At 39.6% G+C, this 20,602-nt stretch overlaps 1 protein-coding gene across 4 annotated transcripts in view; it reads right to left on the bottom strand.

Annotated features, from left to right (window-relative positions):
• Window positions 1-20,602, bottom strand: part of NCOA2 (nuclear receptor coactivator 2) — a 193,559-nt gene that overhangs the window by 102,307 nt on the left and 70,650 nt on the right. The window lies entirely within an intron of this gene.

Genomic DNA, 20,602 nt, shown 5'->3' with positions numbered 1-20,602 from the left:
AGTGGTGACCGTCCAGAAATGTAAGGCTTTACAGATCAGCAGACAAAGATATCTAAAGTAAAAGAAATTATAAAAAACATGGAAAGAAGCCAATAAGGAATGGCAAATCTATGTCCCTATTAGCCAAGAGAGATGCAATTTCTTAAATTACCTGCTGTCTGGAGACTTCGGATTTAACACAATTCTGAATATGCAAGCGGTACACACTATATATAGGCACATACTAGTTGGCACTGAGGAGGGGTACATGTGAGAACACTTTTTGAGACAAGGAACAAGGGAGAGCCTCCAGTGGAAGTAATAAGTGATGCGTTGGGAATTAAGTAACAGGGTCAATTAAAATGCCTCAATTTTAGAAAATCAGGCAACATGAGATTACAGCTCCTGGCTGCAATGCTGTTGTTCTCTACTAAAGCAGGGTTTAAAATCCCCAAACTTCTGTGGTGGCAATATTATTTTACAAGTTCAAATATTTCATAATACAAGGGGGAAACACAGCAGAGGGAATATTAAGCTGAGTATACCCCTTTATAACACTGACACTAACATTGGTATTTGCAATGAAGATTACTGAGAAGGATAAGGAGAAAGAAGAGAAAGTGATGAAGCAGCCATTTAGGTTTTAGGTATTTGAGAAACTTCCATGACACAGGATCCTGGCAATCGTTAATACATCACACTCACTTAATTTCTATGTTATATGTAAATTTATATAGATGAATTGCCTTTATTAATATATAGCCTGCAGTACCTCCGAGTCTGAGCAGTGCAGTGGGCAAGTAAGAAAAACGAGACTAGCAAAGTCCTCAAACTCTACAGCTGTGAAGAGGGCTAGATTAAAGTATCAAATAAAGATACAAAGAACAAGCAAAATGATGCCTAAAGCATAATGGAAAAGAACCAACATGGAAGGCAACATGAAGGGAAATATTTTCGAGCAGATGGCTCCTTTTAACCAGACAATTTACTACGGCCTAAAAGTACAGTCTTCTAAACCAATTGTATTATACATGTAGAAGTAATTTTTCTTTGAAGAATTTTCTCAAAAATCTCTTACTTAGGCATAGCACTGCTTCCCTTCTTCACTGTGATTTTCTTTCTAGTAACATCTCCCCAGTCTTTTCAACTGGATGTGGCTTCAGCTGTAAAACTGCACTTCATCCCATAGTGCAGGAGAGAACCAAAGTTATCCAGGACTCTGTTATCCCCAGGGGTGTTTTAAAATCTGTGCAAGAACCCTCTTGCCTCTATTGTCAGTATTAGAAAGTCTGGGCCTATCCCAAATAGTTACAGGCTCTTTTGGATTTAGGTGGATACAATTCTGACCTAATATTTGGACTTGGATTAAAGGCCAAAGACTTTAAGTTTATGCTAATGTCATGGATCTCAATGCTAGATAATTCTGCTGAGGACCATTCCTTAAACTCTTTCAGAGGCCAAAACTGATACAGAGAAACCCAATTATTAAAGCAGCCTATCTCAGCAGGAACTTGTATACTAGTTCCTCAAAACCTCTGCTAGCTGCCTACTGATTTCCAAGTACAGTTGAAGATGTTCACATTGAAGTATAAACCCCTCACTGGCTTGCAACATGCCTATTCTTGCTTCCCATGTATTTTATGTCTATCTCTACCTATATACATATATATACACATCTTATCTCGAATAACACATACCTAAATTAATAAAATCAATAATATAAATAGTAAGCAGAGAACACCACTTTTTTCCCCTTCTATACTTCGATGACAAGTAGGGCCTACAACAAACCCTAGGAAACATACTAAAAGAAAAATCAGTTTCTTTCAAAGCATACTGCTGGCATTTCAAATATCAGGAAATGGATAATGGCTATGAGTATTAGTAATCACCCGGAAGGCAAGTGATCTGTTACCCTGTAGTAACCCTACCACAATTCTGATGCCATGAAATTCTAATTCCCTTACTTCAAAACCCAATCTTCCCCCCATCTCTGACTATTTTTTCTAATCTTCTCATATTCATTCTTTATTTTTTAAATGTTTATTATTGTGAAAACTGCATTTGCACTTGTCAGAGGAAGCTGGGTATTAACACTTGAAAGCAATTCCTTGAAGATACCAAGGTTTCAATATTATCACATACTCATCCACATAAAGATTATATTAGATTTAATACGATGAATACTTCTTCTCTAAGTAGAGCTGTGAAGGTATGACTTCTGTTCTCAGGGGAAAAAGGAACAGACAAGATTTCTATAACCCTACAGTCTGCATGCTGTGCATGTCATGTAGCAATAAATAATTCATATTTTGACCTTATGGGATACCTTTTACTCATGGATTTCAAAGAGCTTTTGCAAAGGTGGATATATGTTTTATTATCTGCAGTTTATAGATCTTGGGATGAACAGAGAAATAAAATGACCTATTCAAGGTCATTCAGTAAGCCAGGTGTATTTAAGTGGGTAATACCAGGCATACTGCCTTTTTAACTCAGGTTTCAACTTACACTGACACTATGAAAACAGTCAGATACTGCCTTGAACTTCAATGATACCCACGAGAAAGCATGATGGATGTTAGCTTTCTTACAAATATAGAAGTCTACACATATTCAGGGGGGAAAAGGAGAAAAAATTACTAACTCTAGGAATGTGTCACCAGGACAGTACAGAAATGCCCCAGAATCAGCTTGTGCAAACCTCCTGGAAAGGGCACGGGCTCCACGGACAGAGCTGTTGGGGTCTGCTGAACAGGGATCAACAAAGCTGTCCTCTTCCACACTGAGAATTTCTTGGTCACCGTATCAGATACCAGACTGAACTTGAAGAAAGTAGCAGTAGTTGTCGTATACTATTATATGAATTGTACAGAGAGGTACTTTAGCAGATTATTTTCTGATATTGATTTTATGACACCTTGTGAACAGTTGTTGTGGTTTAACCCCAGCCAGCAGCTAAGCCCCACGCAGCCGCTCGCTCACACCCCCTCGGTGGGATGCGGGGGGAGAATCAGAAGAGTGAAAGTGAGAAAATTTGTGGGTTGAGATAAAGACAGTTTAATAGGTAAAGCAAAAGCCACGTACGCAAGCAAAGCAAACCAAGGAATTCACTCACCACTTCCCATCCCTTCATTCACCGCGTCCCCCGCTTCCTTCTTCTTCCCCCAGCTTTATATGCTGAGCATGATGTATGGAATATCCCTTTGGTCAGCTGGGGTCAGCTGTCCCGGCTGTGTCCCCTCCCAACTTCTCGTGCACCCCCAGCCTACTGGCTGGTGAGAAGCAGAAAAGGCCTTGGCTCTATGTGAGCACTGCTCAGCAGTAACAAAAACATCCCTGTGTTATCAACACCGTTTTCAGCACAAATCCGACACACAGCCCCATACTAGCTGCTATGAAGAACATTAACTCTATCCCAGCCAAAACCTGCACAACAGTCCAAACAGAAAATAATTCATTTTAGAAAGACTGATTCTACTTACAGCAACATTACCAGAAGAAAGTACACTACTAGGACTTAAGTTATATAAAACTGAGGCACATTTAAAATTTTAGGAAATCTAAGATAGTCTTTTATATTTTCATGAGCTAAAAGGTAGTGTTTGCCCTGGTGTTAATATTTCACTTTAACTTCTGAAAAATACTTTAAATAAAAAAATAAAGGTGCAAAAAGCTTTGTATAGAAAACTGTTTAATTGCAACCCAACCTGATACACAAATGTGAGAATATTTATGAGAATGTACCACTGTAGGAAGACAGTTTATTTGTTAGTTAACACCACAGCCATAATGCTTTCAATTAAATACTTAGTCTTGCAGTTCTCTGAACTGTCTTATCTAACGTTAAGTCCAAGGCTCCATTCACGTCCTTAACTGTAAAGATTATGTGTAAATGCTTTCCTGGAGTAAGATCAGAATGTTCTTTACTTTTCAGGACGGAGTCCTTATGTTGTCTCAAACTGCTGAGGACTCAGAAGCATACACCATGCATAAATGACCTGTTCAGCTGCCCTCTGAAGTGCAGCAGCAGAAGGGCCCCAGGTCCTTAGGTGTTAGCCAGGAAAGATAACAAAGAAATAAGCCTTGGGTTGTTTCTTTGTTTTGCTTGTGTTTGTTTCTTTTTCTTTTTCCCCAAAGAAAGAACATACTATAATCTGCCACAGAGGGAGCTTACTCTGTTCAAATAACATGATGTTTAAACAAACCAAAGATTTGTATTTTACGGGGGGGGGGGGGGGAATTATCACCACTGTTATCACCACTGGCTTATAACAATTGGTAGTAAAACACTTATTTCACAAAAGGTCAGCACTTCAAAGCTAGATATAACTAACACTACCATTGGAATATTTCCTTTACAGAAAACAAGCTTTTTTAAAAAAGAAAAAAAAAAATCACAAACCACACACGCTCCTTATTCTGCAGGTACTAAAATGAGGTAAACCCAAAACCTGGCTATGGGCAAACTGAAGTATCATTGTGAAAAATAAAACCAAACCAAAGCAGCCTGATTTTTGTCTATGTGATCAGAATGAAATGGATTTAAAAGACATACAGCATGCGCTAAGAAAAGACAGATTTGCCAGAATTTTCCTGGGGATTAATTAAAGGGGAAACATTTTAAATCCCTCTCTTCTTCCCAAGCCTCTCCAAGCTGAATTTACTCCATTTAGGTAACAAATGCAAAGTAGGCAGGGAGGCATGTGCTATTTTCCAATCAAGTCATTCGCAGCAGAGCAATCTGGTTTAGAGAATTTTTTTAAGCTTTCAAAATATAAAATTATTCGGACGACCGAATGAAATATATTCCTCTGTGCAAATGGAGTCCTTCAGACAGTAAACTGAAATGTGCTTCTGTCATCAAAAAATTCCTGCACAGGATTTACAAGAAGCCATCTAGAGTCTCGATATTTATGCCCGACTGCAAAAATATTTTAATGTAATGGAGAGCTAAGTAATGCTTCTTGGTGGAGTTCAGTCTCCAATTCCCCTACAGCTGATGTGTAAACAGGAATATCAGCATCAAGGACTGGGATGAACACAAGCCACCATGCGAAAGGAGCTGGACAATTATGATTACCACACACAGCACACATTTCACCATAATTTGCCCCATACCTTCTCCGTATTTAAGCTCCTCACCTTTTTTTTTTTCACTACTACTTTCACCACCTGTGCTTAAGTAGAAATTATTATAAGCTTATTAGCTGTAAGTGGTCACGTCTACAAACATGGGAAGGGCTGGTGCTTGGTGCAATCAGCTTTCACTAATCTGCACCCTACCAGTGCTCCCGCTGCCCCTCGGGATTGACTGTCAGGAGGTCAAAACCGTCCTCTGAGCCAATGGGGGACACAAAAATCATGTTCCTGTCTCCTCCTCTTCTGCTAACGGCTGGTATCAATCTAATTCCCACATCCCTGGAAAACAAACGCGTCTATATACTCCCCCCCCCGCCCCAAGGTATTTGTTATGTCATGTACATTGTGCAAAGCCAGTGATCTCCACAGCTTGTGTGCAGAGTTGTTTGAAGAGAAACTCTCTCTCAGATGATCACACACCTCGGGAGTGGGGATCTTCTGAGTTCCCATCTCATTTACAAATGAAGAGAGCCACGTTCAACACTTTCTTGTAATAAATATTTCACCTTAATTTTGGTGCTTTATGTAAAAAAGCAAAAAAAGTCTACATCTGCACCTTGTCTTCTATTCCACTAGAAATTAAATTTATCAGGAAAAACAATTCTTTTAGCTAAATCTGTATGGGCAAATTACTACTTTTATTCTCCAGTTACACGGCCAGCACTTGGCTTGTTGAGCAGCATGCAAATAACTATGTGCTATACGATATACTGTAACTATATGTATTATTTGCAACGATTATACAATGGTTTAACAAGTTAAAAACATCTCAATATCCAGAATATTCCTGTGATAATAATTCACTTGTAGTAATCTAAATATTTCTGGTATAGTGGTGGTGGTGCTCTCTTGCCACATTGATTTCAAAGCCTAGTTAGACCAGGTAAATACGGACACAGGTGAGCAATGCTTCAATATGGGACAATGAGGAAAGATTCCACCAGGTTTGGAAAGTTGTCTTCTGGGAGCAGAAAAATGCCCACCATGCCTTACTTGTATTTGTATGTGAGATGCAGTCTAAGAAATTATAGCTTTCGTCAGTTACTCTTTCAGCGCACATACAAAGGAAAACTGAATTAGATATTTAGATAACACTGAAAGGAAACTAAGCTTACACACATTGCACACAGGCGTTTCACCTACTTACCAAAGGGTAGATAAGAACTTTTTGTGCGACTCATAATGGAAACCTTCGTACTTAGCTTTGAGTGATACTAGAAAAGTCAATTTAACTATTTTATTGCCAGCAACGATTAGGAAATATGAGCATCTCTGTTATACTGTGGCAAGAAATAATGATCACAATTTAAAAGAAGAAAATGCAGGCACTATAAAGCATGTGTCACTGGTAGTGTATACTACATACTACATATATATAGCAAATACTAGAAAGAGAGAGAGAGTGAATATAGTATATTAATGTTTAATATATCCCTCAGTTTGGTCAATGTGCTAACATGCTTTACATTTTATAGAAGCATATACTGTATTTACTAAGTAGGAGTAATTGTTGGAGATACTTCAGTTACTGGAATACAAAACTAGTTAGTCTATTATTTACAAAATAGCTGTGAAAAGTACACGTCCTTCAATTAGATTTGTATTTTAATGACTGAAATATGGGAATAATGCCATAATATTTCAATAATGTTCCAATAATAACATTTCAGTAATATTTCAATACCTTTTTGTACTTCAGAAAGAACATGAAAGAACATAAATAGATAAAATCGCTTCCTTTCTTGAGTATGAAACCCATCTCTTCAGTTCATTTTCCTTTCTACTTCATATATTAAGAACTTTTTTCTCTACCCAGTTGCTTTTAGTTTTTGCATCTCCCAAGTACAACAAATGCAGAATACCTACGTGAAGTTGATTCTTACGAGGCAGAAAGCCGGCAATAACTGTCCCTATTTTCAGGTGGAATAGCATGCCATGCCATGCAAGTCATTAACACCACAGAGACAACCGCCTCCCGCTGAAGAATTACACCTCTACCTTTAGATCAAGATGACTCAATAAGGTTTTACCGAGGTAACTCTGCCAACGCACCCTCTCTGGCGGAGGCGGCTGTACCCCCCCAGCCCAGCCTCGGCAGGGAGCACGGGCAGCACCCCGGCTCACGAGCCGCCTCTGAAGAGCTTGGGGCTTCAACAGGTCCAGGCAAATATCGAGTGCAGCTCAAACCTGGATATCTGAAGGCTGCTCATGGGGAATGCATGGGTGGTATTTTTAAATTACTTAAAGTTTGTTTTGGTGGTGGGGTTTTTTGTTTGGGTTTTTTTTGGTGTGAGGGGGGTTAGAAAACTGTAGAAGGAATTAGTCTATGACAGCGTGTGCTGTTTGGCATTTGAGAAGAGTAGTTTTCATTTCACTGTATTTTAACAACCAGAAAAGTTTTGAAATCTTGTGTGACCCGATCAAACTCATGTGGTAGCAGTCACTGAGCCGTTTAAGTGCCTTAAAGCTTTCATCAGCAGCTCTTTGCTGCAGGTACAGGCATGGCTAAAATGAATACAATTTGTCTCCAAAAAGAAATGGAATTAAACCCAGCAGTCTATGTACAGTGCAAGCTTCAGCATGATTTAAGAAGGAAAAAACCCCGACCAACTACCCTTCATTTTATCAATATTTGAAAATTCTCCCTTCCTCCAAAAAGCATTTTTCAGTATCTTCTTTAGCTTATTACCATATGCTTGCAATTTCTACTCTCCGTAGAAGTCATTCTGGAAAACCAAAGGAAAATTTTTGTGAACCACAGATATAATAAAATAACCCCCTCCCTGAAATGGTCTAAAAGCTTGGATTGCTTCTGCTCCACCTCCCCACATCTGGCACATGCATCAGATTACAGGCCAGAAGGCAAAGCAAAGAGACGGAAAGGGAGATAGTGGCTGGATCACAACTAGAAGGAAGCATGCCTTCTATAATTCAGGCTTTTTTTCCCAAATGCCAATATGACAAAGCATAATAAATAAAACCAAACACGGGAGAAGTACACACACGTGCACAGACAGACACACAAACACTGCTTCCCCCCCCCCCCCCCCTTCAATCAGTTCCCCGAAAGGCAGTGAATTACACGAAATATGACTTCAGAACTACCACTCTGTGCCAAAAGTGCAACTGGGCTTCTGATTTTGTTAACCGACAAATTTCACAGGAAAATGACAATCATTCATCTCTAATTCACAAGACTCTCTCACTTTTTCTAATTTGTGAAGTATTTCATCGGTACAAACAAAACCAAAAGCCACTGAATTATCTAAATGCTCCAGTATCATCAAATAAATACAGTTTATCAATTGGTCTTTTTGCCTTTTCAGTTTTGCAAACATAAAACTGATCAACCAGGAAGACATCCACATCTACGCAAGGATATAAGGAGCTGATTGAGAATGTACTTTCCCAGATCTCTCTCTGAAGCCACATTCCCCTCGTCCCTTCAACCCCACATCAGCAGCACAACGGCATAAAACTTTCACTGAGTCTTTCAAGCTTAGCAATAAATCTGCTGCAGTCTGAATTATCAAAATTGTTCAGACCGTTCAAATGATTTTTTTGTTCCAAATGGACTTGGCACACTGGTCAGGAACTCGTCGAGTCAAACACGAGCAACAAAAGTGGAATTCTTCTTGCTAAGCTAATTGATGGTCCTACAAAAACGAAACACGCAACTGCATATTCAAAACTTTCAAAGACGTACTGTATTACAGTTACGGAGAGCCTTCCCCCCTGTGCCTGGTGTAATATGATCGTAATTGCTGTGAAAGGGCGAGAGACCGACTATATGTTAAATCCTGCCATCTGTAGGTGCTTTACACAGTTCCATTTGCTGCTGCCGGGTCAAAAGTTTACCCTATTTTCGCTTGTTCATAACCAATCACACACGTCTCTGCTATGTGTAATCTTTGACCCACTCTCAAAGCAATTTTTGTATTATACCGTCATATGATTACACTGAAAAAACCCACGCATTTTATTAAGAATACACTTCTTGTTGGTTAGCTTAATAATTATTATTATTTCCATATTCAGTAAGTGTACTGTACCGACCTTGTTCCTCCCAGTTAACTCCCTTGGAGCACAACCATAGTGCCATGAATTCTCCCCGCAACATGCTCCAGCATTTCTGGCTAGTTGCAATCCAGACCCACATGCAAAACAGGGCTGCAAAGCATTCATGGGACCTGTCGTTTTAAAAGTAGGGGGAAGTAACTGCTCAGTTTGCCCTAGTAGGGAGATTAAAATTAAAGTTCACAGTGAAAACAAAAATTCTCTTTGAAACTTAGGATTGTCATAAGAATATCTCTACACATTTACCTTAAAAATTACATATGCAAAAATATATTGCATGGAAACATTTACACTACTGATAGTATTATTATTATCAAAATATCTAAGGAACAAGTAGTCCCATGAACAACAGGATTAATTAAGCCTCATCTCCCACAGATTTACACCTCCTGGTTTGTTGACTTTGGTCTCTAGAAAGGTGAAAGCTGTGAACAAAGCTTTTCCCACAGTTGAGACATTTGTTTAAAGTCTCTCTTTTCCCATCACTAGCGTTCCCAGGCAACTAATAAGAATATTTCATGCTGTAACCTTTCTCTCTGTCAGGGCACCTTTAGGTGCTTTCACCTATACTCAGCTACTTCTTTTCACAAAACTTGTGGGATCTGAATTTTGAGACCTCCACTGCACCAAAAAATGTGATCAAAATCACCAATAGGTTCAAAAGCTACTAGGGGGAGATGACGGCATGTGTATGCATGTACACAAACACCCAGTGTGACCTCATGAGCCCAGTTCATTTCTATAGGAACTGAGCCTAAAAATAAAGAGGAATATTTGACCTTATTATAATTTCACAGAAAGTTAATTTAGATGGACCAAACTAAACAGCTGGCTGTACTAAAAGATCACCTATAAAAGTAGTACCACAATGTTTAAATCATTCTCATAGATTTTGCTAGACAGTTTTCAGATGAAAAAAGACACACAAGGCCCCATTTATCTTCTAATAGGAAATATAGATAAATAGATACATTTCCACAGACATGTATTTTATGTGTGATATGAATTGTGATAGATTTGTGATCCTTTAATTTTTTTTAAACTATCATTTACGCAAGTGTGTTTTGCCTCCTGGGATATAAACACAAGTCAGCACTCACATGAATAGTTGCATTGCTCCATTTCACATTTGACTCTTCGTTTGACTCTGAACAGAGAACAAAAGAAAGCCCATGCCACTGAGAAGATCAGTTAAGAGCTATACACCAGAAAATAATCAAACGAATAACAGCATTAAACCATTTATAAGCAGGTCATAAAATATGTTCACATACAAAATTCAAATGAAATCCCAAGCATTTACTAAAAGACAGAATAAAAACTCTCTCAAATAAATAAATCAAAATAGAGATTCTAAGGCCAAAACAGTCCATCACCTCATCTCTCGTACAACATATATCATAGGATTTTACTCAGCAGCTCCTAAAGCAAGTCGGATACTCTGGCATCTGTCAGCAAAGTTTATAGCATTTATGCGTTGTTACCAACAACCTAGCCCTTTCAGACCTGACCATATCTGGACAAACATATACTGTCAAAAGTAGAAAAAACAAAATATGCACTTCTAAACCAGTGTCTGTGCTTGGAGGTATGTCCACGGCTCTGTTCTGCAAATACAGTTAGAAACAAGTTGTTCCATTCTCAAAGAGCCATCATTCACATCTAAAAGTGTTAACAACCTTCCAGACAAGGTACATCTTTGATCTATATGCCTACCTAATACTTGAATAACTCTCCACGTGCCTGTAAAGATGCTGATTTTTTTCTCATTTTTGTGTCCGTTATTAACAACAGTGACAGAAGATTAATTCTGCACAAACAAACAGAATTTTAAAGTGTCACAACTTTACTGAACTCTGTGGTTTTTCCTTGCTGTTGGAAAATGTAATTCTATCCGAAATGGAAACCAGATTTGAAAGAACAAGCAACAAACAGAAGCTGGGAGAAGCCCTGAGACCACCTTTTAATTATTAAAGGTAAGAACTGGAACCTTAGAGTAAAAACATACAGAAATCTCTTGAATGAGACTATTGCTAGGTAGAAGTGCCACCAGAATAAAAATGCACAGGAACTGAATCCAAGCTGTTACATACTCTTTAATAAGGCACATCTCTTTAGAATGCTATCCATGAAGTCATACACTACTTCCAAAAGCTGATCAGTCTCAGTCAGTGCCTGATCCTTAGAAAACAGAAAAATCTACTGGAAACACTGTATGTCTCCTAAACAACAAAAAAGTAAAATAGAAATCAACATTTTAAAGCAAATCCTGCTCACAGGATTGGTGTCACCTATGATCCAGGCCAGGAACAAATGAATAGTCTTTCGTCCAGGAGAAAGCAAGGTAGATGATGTTTAGAGGAAGCTCACTCCACTCAGCTTAGCAGCAGCAGAATGAGCAAGGAACAGTGGAAAAAGCCTGCTATAAAAGAAGAGACAAAGAAAAGGTGGCGACAGAATTGACTCTCAAGAACACAAACGGGAAGGGCTGAATGTACCCAAAGGTATCTACGTGTCTGAACACAGGGAAATTTTTCACGTTGGCAGAAAAGTTTGATCAAGGACAGAGCTCAAACAACTGCAAGAGAAGACAAGACCGAAGGAGCGTAGCCGAGAACTCAGGAAACCTCATTCAAACCCCAAGGGGATCCAGTAGCATGGAGACGCTATAAAGCCATTTGCTATTTTGTCGAAGTTTATGCAGCTCCTCTCATTTTTCTACAGTGCAAAAAGTGGTTTTAGAAAGTTTGCAACAGTCTGAATGTATACTATTCTTTATATTACTGGGGCAATTTGGACAGTTCAACGCTGATCTTAGCAATTTGGTTAGCTGACTCATGTGGACCCCACTCTTGGTAAGGAGAAACAATCTGTCCCCAGCAAAAAGATCTTTCATGCCAGAGGCAGAAACCTTATGGGGAGTCTGAGGAGGCTCGGGGGAATTGACAAGTACCTGGATTTCATGTAGGTCCACAGAGCAATGACACAAGGGAACTGTGATGCAGGAGAATTGCTTTCATTCACATTTATTTAAGAACAACAATTCTGCCATACATACTAGAGGCCAGGCTAATTGCAATGACTCTTTACAACAATGCATATATTTCTCTATTTGACTGTATTTGAATTAAGTAATCCAGATTATTTGTATAAATACACATACACAAAAGTAACTTAGAGGTTTTTTCTACCATCAGCTGAAAGAGTGAAATATAGTAAGTAGAGATCTTAAAGCTAGCGCCCTCTTTGTACATGATTTTTCTATGATTTTATTTTCACCTGAACCACCTTCATTATTACAAGAGCTTAATGGTTTCCTAAGTGTGAAAATTCTTAAAACAGTGAATCTGAAAAAAATGCAAAAGTTAAAAAATCTAAATCTTCATTTAGTATTTAACCCTATGATGATCAAGATAAACAACCAAGTGTGGAGATAAACATTAGAGGCATTTGTTTTGGATGACCTGCATAAATTAAAAAGGCACTCTCATGTAATGGGTACATGTATTATTTCAGGATAAGAAAAACTTTATAGACTATCGCTGCATGCCAAAACATACCATTTTTAATTTTTTTTTTTAAATTTTTGTTTTATATATATACAGAGCTTTCCAGCCTCCCATGCTCTTTTCAGGTTGAGTAGTTATGGTCTCAAATTAATTCTGAAATTCTCCTAAAAGGCAATATAAAACTATACTATCAAAATCCCCTCAAAAATTAGTATTTGACTTCTCAAATGGCAAGTAGAAGCTGGAATCTGCATTACTTCATATGCAAATAAGATGCAGTTTATATGGCACGGTAGCTTGTAATTGATAAGGGCATTTTTAATGAACTGTTAAGGATGTGGTTTGCTATTAAAAGAGGTCGCTCATTACAAGGGATTTGCAATTAGATTTTGGTGGTTGGATGCAGATCCTCCCACCAGCTAATTCTCACAGCCTTCACTTCCTACTCCTCAGGGTAGTCACCAGCCTGCCCATGCCACAAGTAGCGATATTAGAAATACTGTCAAGATGCCATCATGGAAATAAGACCAGACCACGAGAGAAGGGAAGCTCTTCTACCTGGCCCCTTCCACTCCACCTTCTTCCACCCCCCTGGAGGCAGCCCTCTAAACTGGATTGTGGCAAACCTCCAACACTGTCCAGTTGCTCGGTGGCATCTGCTGCTGCAAAAGCTGCTCTCCATCTCCTCTGGTAAAAAGCAGAGCAGATGGAAATTTCCTGTAGGCTGGTCTTGGCCCACAGACCACTGTTTGGACCATACTCCTCTACGAATAAGAGCAATCTATTCATTGCATCGAACTGACTGGCCCTACTGTCCTCTTTTACAGCACAATCCCTTAACTCAGTGATAAAACACAGCGCAATGTGAGCAAATTTCATCGCCTGTGCTTGGGCTAGGAACTAAGCCATGAAGGAAAATATGGCCATGTCACGCTAAGCAAAGAAACGTATGAGTAACTCTGGCAAGCACCTAAGATAAGGTTCTTTTGAATGACTGAAGGTAATGTTATATTGATGTTATAATAAATTATTACCTACACACACAGACACAGAGTAAGCAGAAGTAGCAGCAGAAGCTGCGGAATCTTTCTCTTCAGAGTGGCAGCTGTATGTTCTCTTAAAACAATGGAAGACAAGAATGGGAAGGAATCCTTTACATAATTAAAAATGTTATAAACCTTGCTCTGTCCTGAAAGTTTCCAAATTTTACTGAGAATGAAAGAAACACCTCAAAATATCTAACAACCATGGTTTTTCGCAGGTCGCAAAGGAGTTCTCACTTTCATTGGTCCTGCCTTGTCTCCCCTGCTAAATTACAGCTAAAACCACTAGGGAGCTCAAAGCAGAACTCTATCCTGATTTCTGTTCCCTTCTCTGTCGGAAGTATCTTGGTTTTTACACAGAGACTGTTCAGACTGCTTTTGCTTTTAAAACTCCATTCAGAAAGATGAGTCCAAGTTCTCGTCATCGATGCAGCTCTTCTGGTTGTTCCAGTGGTAACACAAAGAGTTAGACAGCTTTTCCTGAAGAAGGGAAAACCTTGGGTAGCACAGGATGAAACAGTCCTTTTAAGGACTATTACCTTTCTTAGATAAAGTCAAAAGATGGTCACTATGACTGTATGATACTTCATAAGGTCTGGAGTAAGTATTCTCCACTATTTATCTGATAGTTGAAGTGGAAAGCTAGGAAAGGGAAGGGAAATGTTTCATATTATGTTTAAGACAGAGTAACGTTTGTTGAGCTCTGCCTGAAGGTTTCTTACAGGGCCTTGCAAGATGCAGTGTGCTACCTCTTCACATGAAGAAAAGCTTCTCTCCAAGAATCTGTCAGAAGAAGAAGAGGTCCACTGTTGATTCCCATACGTGGCAAGTGCTGCAGCTTTAGCAACCAAGCAGCGCTTCCCTGGAGAAACTCTCCTGGGAGAGCTCCCTTTCCCTGGAAGGGCTCCTCACTGGCTCTTCCCAGCAAGCAGAGTACGTGGGGAATATTCAGTAGGTATTTGCTGCTCAAGTGCCTGACATCAACAGGGACAGAGAAGTGATGACAGGCCCCTTCGGGATGAAAAGTTAGGGCTCTCCTCAAAGGCCCCAAGCAGCCTAAACCATATTTGAACCAACCCGAGAATGTACAGGAGCAGAAGAGGGACTCTTCCTTACCCTTTTGTACTCATGCTTTTCTGCCATACTAAGTGCATGAGCAGAGTCGAAGGCAGGATGGGTGAATTAACTCAGAAAAAAAAAGCTGTCCAAAAAAGCTGAGCAATCAGTCCTCAAAAAATTAATGATAAAAGACTTTGAATAAAGCCAATTTGTAATGGAATGTAAGAAGGGAAGTCCCTCAAGAGAAAAACTGCCTACCAGCTCTGCAGCAGGTTCTGCTGCCCCGTGCAGTTTACCATGGCAAGAAGCCAACTTGGCGAGGCTCGCTCTTCTCGCCGGAGCCTGGCAGGGGGCCAGCCGCACTCACCGGCCTCGCTGCCGCTGCCGGGCTCCAGGGCCGATCGAAGATCCTGCTCCGTGAATCTGCAGACCTTGCTTATGACCAAGAATATTTCTGTTTTAAAATGTTCTTAAGCAAGTCGAGTTCCCTCTGTTTCTAGAGTGACTGCACAGGCGAAACAGAATACTTAACCCAGCTAGAGAAAATGAGCCGCAGATTGTTAATTATATGGCTATTTGCACTTTGACTGGAAGAGGAAGTAAGCTGGTTATAACTACTTTGGGCTTTACTCCTGCAACTGCATTGAAACCACATTTATGACAGCTGAAACTATGCAATTTTATATAAATGCGGGCACTTCCTGTTTTTGAAGCAAGTCCTCGGCTGCTCGCCCTTACCTCACGGTAACGTCGCTGGAACCAGAATGTATTAAATGTGCTCAGTTTTGAAGACTGGTCTTAAGATCTTATTTTACTAACTATTTTTAAACGTGTAGATAAAATGCATACATTGAACTGCTGCTGTCAAGCATCTCTATTTCTAGGACCTAGCCGTACTCCTTAGGCGTTAGGAAACACGTATGTTTTCCACGTGTGAGCCCAAAACGCCCAGCTGTCACCCGGGGCATGCTCAGTCCCCGGTGACGTGGTCACGGCCACTCTCCGACGGGGAGGCAGGCGTGTTGCGTTCCCCCGAGCAGGCAGGCTGTGCTCTGCATTACACATGCCGGCAGATCTATCTTTTTCCGCTCAATGTGCAGTATTTCAAGTAATTTGTAATAGTAGCTTTGTTATTTTGCACAGTATGGTATTAATTCTTCATTGTGGCAAGTATACGTGCAATTTTACAGACACTGAATATGGGGAGTAACACAGTCCTCCTGGCATAAATCGGAAGAAAATCATTATTTGACTAGAAGATAATTTTGAAAATACCATTTAACAACCCTAATAAGCAGCGGTATGTTTCCTGTGCCTTTTCTCTTACTTTGCTTGTTTATGTTAATTGGATCTCACAAACCAAACTTCTGCGATGACTACAATTACGTAAATCAGCACTCTGCTTTTCCATTGACAGTCATTTTCCTAAGAGTTTACAGCAGGAAGACTGATCGTATTGTTCAACTGAAAAGCAAATGCATCTCCAGTAATTCCTGATGATAAATTGTGATAATACTTTCTTACAAAAAACCCCCACCCACATTTAATTTACAATGTATTCCTCCAGATTTAGTTCATGACATACTGCTTCAGAGTCATGTACCCCCTATAAATGCAAGATATTTACGGTCAAGGTCACCAAAATCCTTAACACAGAGAAGTGTCAGCATTTCTACTACCTTTTTGTTTTGCTCTCCAAGACCACAACCTCTTATTTCTGACCAATAGATCTCACCCTTTAACTATGAGAACTTGCCAGCTTTGTGGTGCTAACAGTGACCAATTACAGACCTCTTGGTCTCAAACTGGAAGAAGATTAAATAAAGATTCAGTTTAAAAGTCCTTATGCAAAAACCTCCAACTAAAAGAAACACTAAAGCTAAAATTTAAAATTCAATTACACCTTGATTTACTGATTTCTTTTCACTTTCAAAGTAAACACAGTATACAGTCAAACTTGTGCACTTCTTCAAAAACACTTCCCTCGGTTGCCTTCTTCCTGCCTCAAGTCAAGGCACGGTTTCAAAGTGGCAGACAAGCCAATTTGCAACTAGAAGAGGCTGGTCCTGCCGCCCCTCTTCCAGTGCAGACGTTTGTCCAACTCTGCAGTTAGCAAGTTCAAAGAGTTAAAGAGACAGCCAAGAAAGCCAACCAAAAATGAGGTTAGCTGACCACCGGTTTGGCTCCCGGAGCTAACTCACCCCAGAGTGGTGGTGGCAGCGGCAGCAGCAGCGGTGCTGGCACAAGGGAGAAGGGGCAATGCCTCAGCAGGGAGGGTGCAAACCGTGCTTCTGGAAGCCGTTAGACCAAGGTTAGCTGCAATGCTGCCACATTTGTGACATCTCCACAAAAACTGTCCCTGTGTTCAGCCCCTATCCTCCAAACAAAGGAGGATGCAGAAAAATCCAATTCCTGGGGTGCAGTCTAAAGCTCCCCAATTACCTTAACAGCCTGAGCTACAGGCTCAAAGTCTCAACTCCTCTTTTGACCTTTTCTTTTTTTTTTTTTTGACTGAAACTTACTGTTTCTACATAGCAGCAGTCAAGTCTAGATCTTTGCAGACTTATTCCCAAAAGTAATGTGAGCATTTCTAATAAGGAAAAGAAAAAAAGACTTAATGAAGGCAACCCGGATTAGCTAAACGATACATCATAGTGGAACAATTCTGCTGTTAAAGATCATGCAGATGTTACGATGGAGGCAAAGAAAGCCTTTCTTTAGCTACAGCACAGCTGCTGCATACGACTTCAAAAAGACTTGGCACAGGACTTCAGCCACAAAACTTCCCCCTCACTTCATTTCATGCACGTCATCTGAAACTTCAGCAAGCTGCACCAAGGACAAATCTGACACAAGAGGAGTTTGGAACATCTTATCAGCAGCGGGGCAGGCTCCTTGCGCTGCCAATACTCACATGCACCTTCACAAAACTCAACTACACATCTCCATTCCTCCCCAACCCAGCAATCCCTCAAAAGGCAATGATATCCCACACTGCTGACCCTCTTATTTGTACTTCCATTATCTTCTACTTCAAAGACGACAACCAAATTACCACATAATTAACATGTATTAAAGCTTCAAAAATAGCCGTAATAAAAAGTAAAGGAAATTATCTGTTAAAGCAACATTAGAAAGTCTTATCAACTTCTGTTCACATCCTTCATACACTGAGCTACTCTGAACAGACACCCTGACCACACAGCTGAAAATGCCATAGCTTACAATCACAGTGAATTTACAGGTTCAATGCCAGTCTTGTATCTTCCACGTAATATATGCACTACAAAGAAAATACATATTCACTGTCTAAATTCGAAGTTCAGCTTTTCCCTTTAAATCTGTCAAAGTATTACAGCTAGTTACATGTAGTACACAAGAAGAACTTGCATTGGTTTTATATATTTAACAGTAAAGCACGCAGAACTCAATTTGATCTGCATACTAGCATTACGCTTGCTTGTGATTTCCTTTCAGTGACGATACTGATAGGAGATGTACCTGAGAAACCTAAACTGCTTTAAGATGCATGAATGTGTATGAGACCAAATTAGAGCATTCCTGATGCATGGGAACAGAATCTTAGAAACTGTTTTTAATTTCTCCCTTTTTCTTCTTTTATTAATTCATGACATCAGCTCTATGACGTTATGACATTCTTAGCTTCCACCATGCGAAACCATAAACTGATTTGTCACCTACAATATTCTTCCCACAGCTGTGAACTAACACACAAAGAATAATTAGTCTAAACAAGAAAACAGCAGTAGCAGCAACTAAAATCCTGTTAACATTCAAATTTCATAAGTAAAACACAGTAGGAAAAACTGCAGAAACAAGGAAATATATGCAGAAATGCACTGAAAGAGGTTTTTTTAAAAAATTACTCAGTTACTTCATTACTAAGAACTTGATAAAAAGCTGGAAACCCAGGACATTAAAGAATATTAATAACGCTGATTAAAAACAGTGAAGAAAACCCATTAAAGCAAAGGCAGCACTTGAAATACTAGAAATATTAACCACAGTATTACTGTATTCATGAAAACATAACACTTCAAAATGACCTACTTTAATAATAGTAAAAAAAAAAAAGAAAGAATATGGGCACTAACCCCCCGACTCTACTGGTTTTATAAAACACCATCTACTTCTCAGAATTAGTAACAGACTCATGAAACTGAACCAATTTGTTCAACAGATGTTTCAGTTAACCTAAAGGAATTTTACTTTTCTATTGTAGAAATAGAGCAGGCCGAATAAAATTCCACTATTCTTAGCTGCTTTCAAAATATATTAGCTCAAAATTAGCTTCCATTTCCATTCTTTCTTTCACGTAACAGAAAACATTTTCCAGACGGGATTAGACGTGCCACCAAAATAAAGTAGGCACACTGATAAAACAAGTTGCCCTCCTCCTCTCTCCCTGCCTCATTTTATGGGATACGCAGGAACGGCAGAGTTTTTTTATTTTTCTTGGCGTTCCTCTCTCCACATTAGCCGATAATCTTCCCCGCGCAGCTCTGCCAGCGCGCTGCCCCGCAGGGCCACAACACCCGTGCTGTTCCAGTCCCCTGCTTTTCGCCAGCGGGCTCTGCGAATTGTGCCATCCTTTCTTTCGTCACGCGTGCTACTGCGTCGGTCTCATTGCAATGTAATTTTTCAATGCTCGAGGTAAAGCAAATAATTTCATTTTTAACTTCTACTCATAAAATACGGATTGTTTCCCCCGCCCCCTCGCCTTTTTTGTGTGTGTTTATGTTTAAAGATTTAAAGAGCAACTTGCACTGCACAGCAGTAGTCAAACAAAAATACCTCAGGTTTTCTTAGAAAGCAGCACTTAAAAATATTGCTCGGCACCTAAAGCATTACTGCAGCCTTTCACAGAGCCATATGTAGTAGATCCCCCATGAGCAGGCTGGAAGGGGAACGTGCATTCATACTCTGTGTATTTAATATAATATTTAGCCATTATCAAAGCTTCATAGCTTTTACTGTCTCTCTCTCTCCTGCAATAGAGAGTAACAGCTTATCTGGCAAACACGCTCACTACGTTTCTAGGCACCGAAGACACGCTCTTGGTTAGTTCATAAAATCTGATCTAATGTTAGGTATTTTGCATTCAGGTTAGCTAAGTTAAAACAGTATTTAGCTTAACCATGCCTTGGCCAAAAAATTCTCTGTTATCTACTGATTACAACAGCGTCGTAGCTAGCTATGGACATCACACTGGGAAAATACAAATCCTGAGCCTGAAGAAATGCAGATGAAATTCTGACCTCAAGCCTTTCTGATAGTGGGCATTACAAACGCTGTCTACTTTGTATCTGATACAATAACCAGGCACAAGAGGCATGTGCCTGCGATGAATGATGAATTTACGCGTCATTTTGGTTTCATGTACATATACTGAGTTGACAGCATCAAAAAATGCTGTGCTTCTTGCACCCCAAATCATATTACGTGACACAAACAACTACACTAAACCCAATCTGCAGAGGCAAGCACTCACAGGAGGAAATGTCAGAACTAAGTTTTAGAGAAACTTAAACTTTCCCTTTGTTTGCTTCAGTGGCATGCTATACACTGCAGTTATGTCATACCATTTCCACAGCACCCCTGCTTCATTCAGCATACAGGATTACCACTAATCAAAACAGTGATCTGTTTTACTCTTAGTATTCGGCGTATGGTCCGATACCTTATTTACTGCACACTATTCAAATTTTTTTTGGAAGACGGAACAAGTGATTTCTTTGTGAATTCAATGGTGCAGCTGAGCACCATTATTAT

The sequence above is a fragment of the Balearica regulorum genome, chromosome 2 (assembly GCF_011004875.1).
Source record: "Balearica regulorum gibbericeps isolate bBalReg1 chromosome 2, bBalReg1.pri, whole genome shotgun sequence".
Taxonomy (NCBI): domain Eukaryota; kingdom Metazoa; phylum Chordata; class Aves; order Gruiformes; family Gruidae; genus Balearica; species Balearica regulorum.
This window is presented reverse-complemented; position numbering and strand designations above follow the sequence as displayed.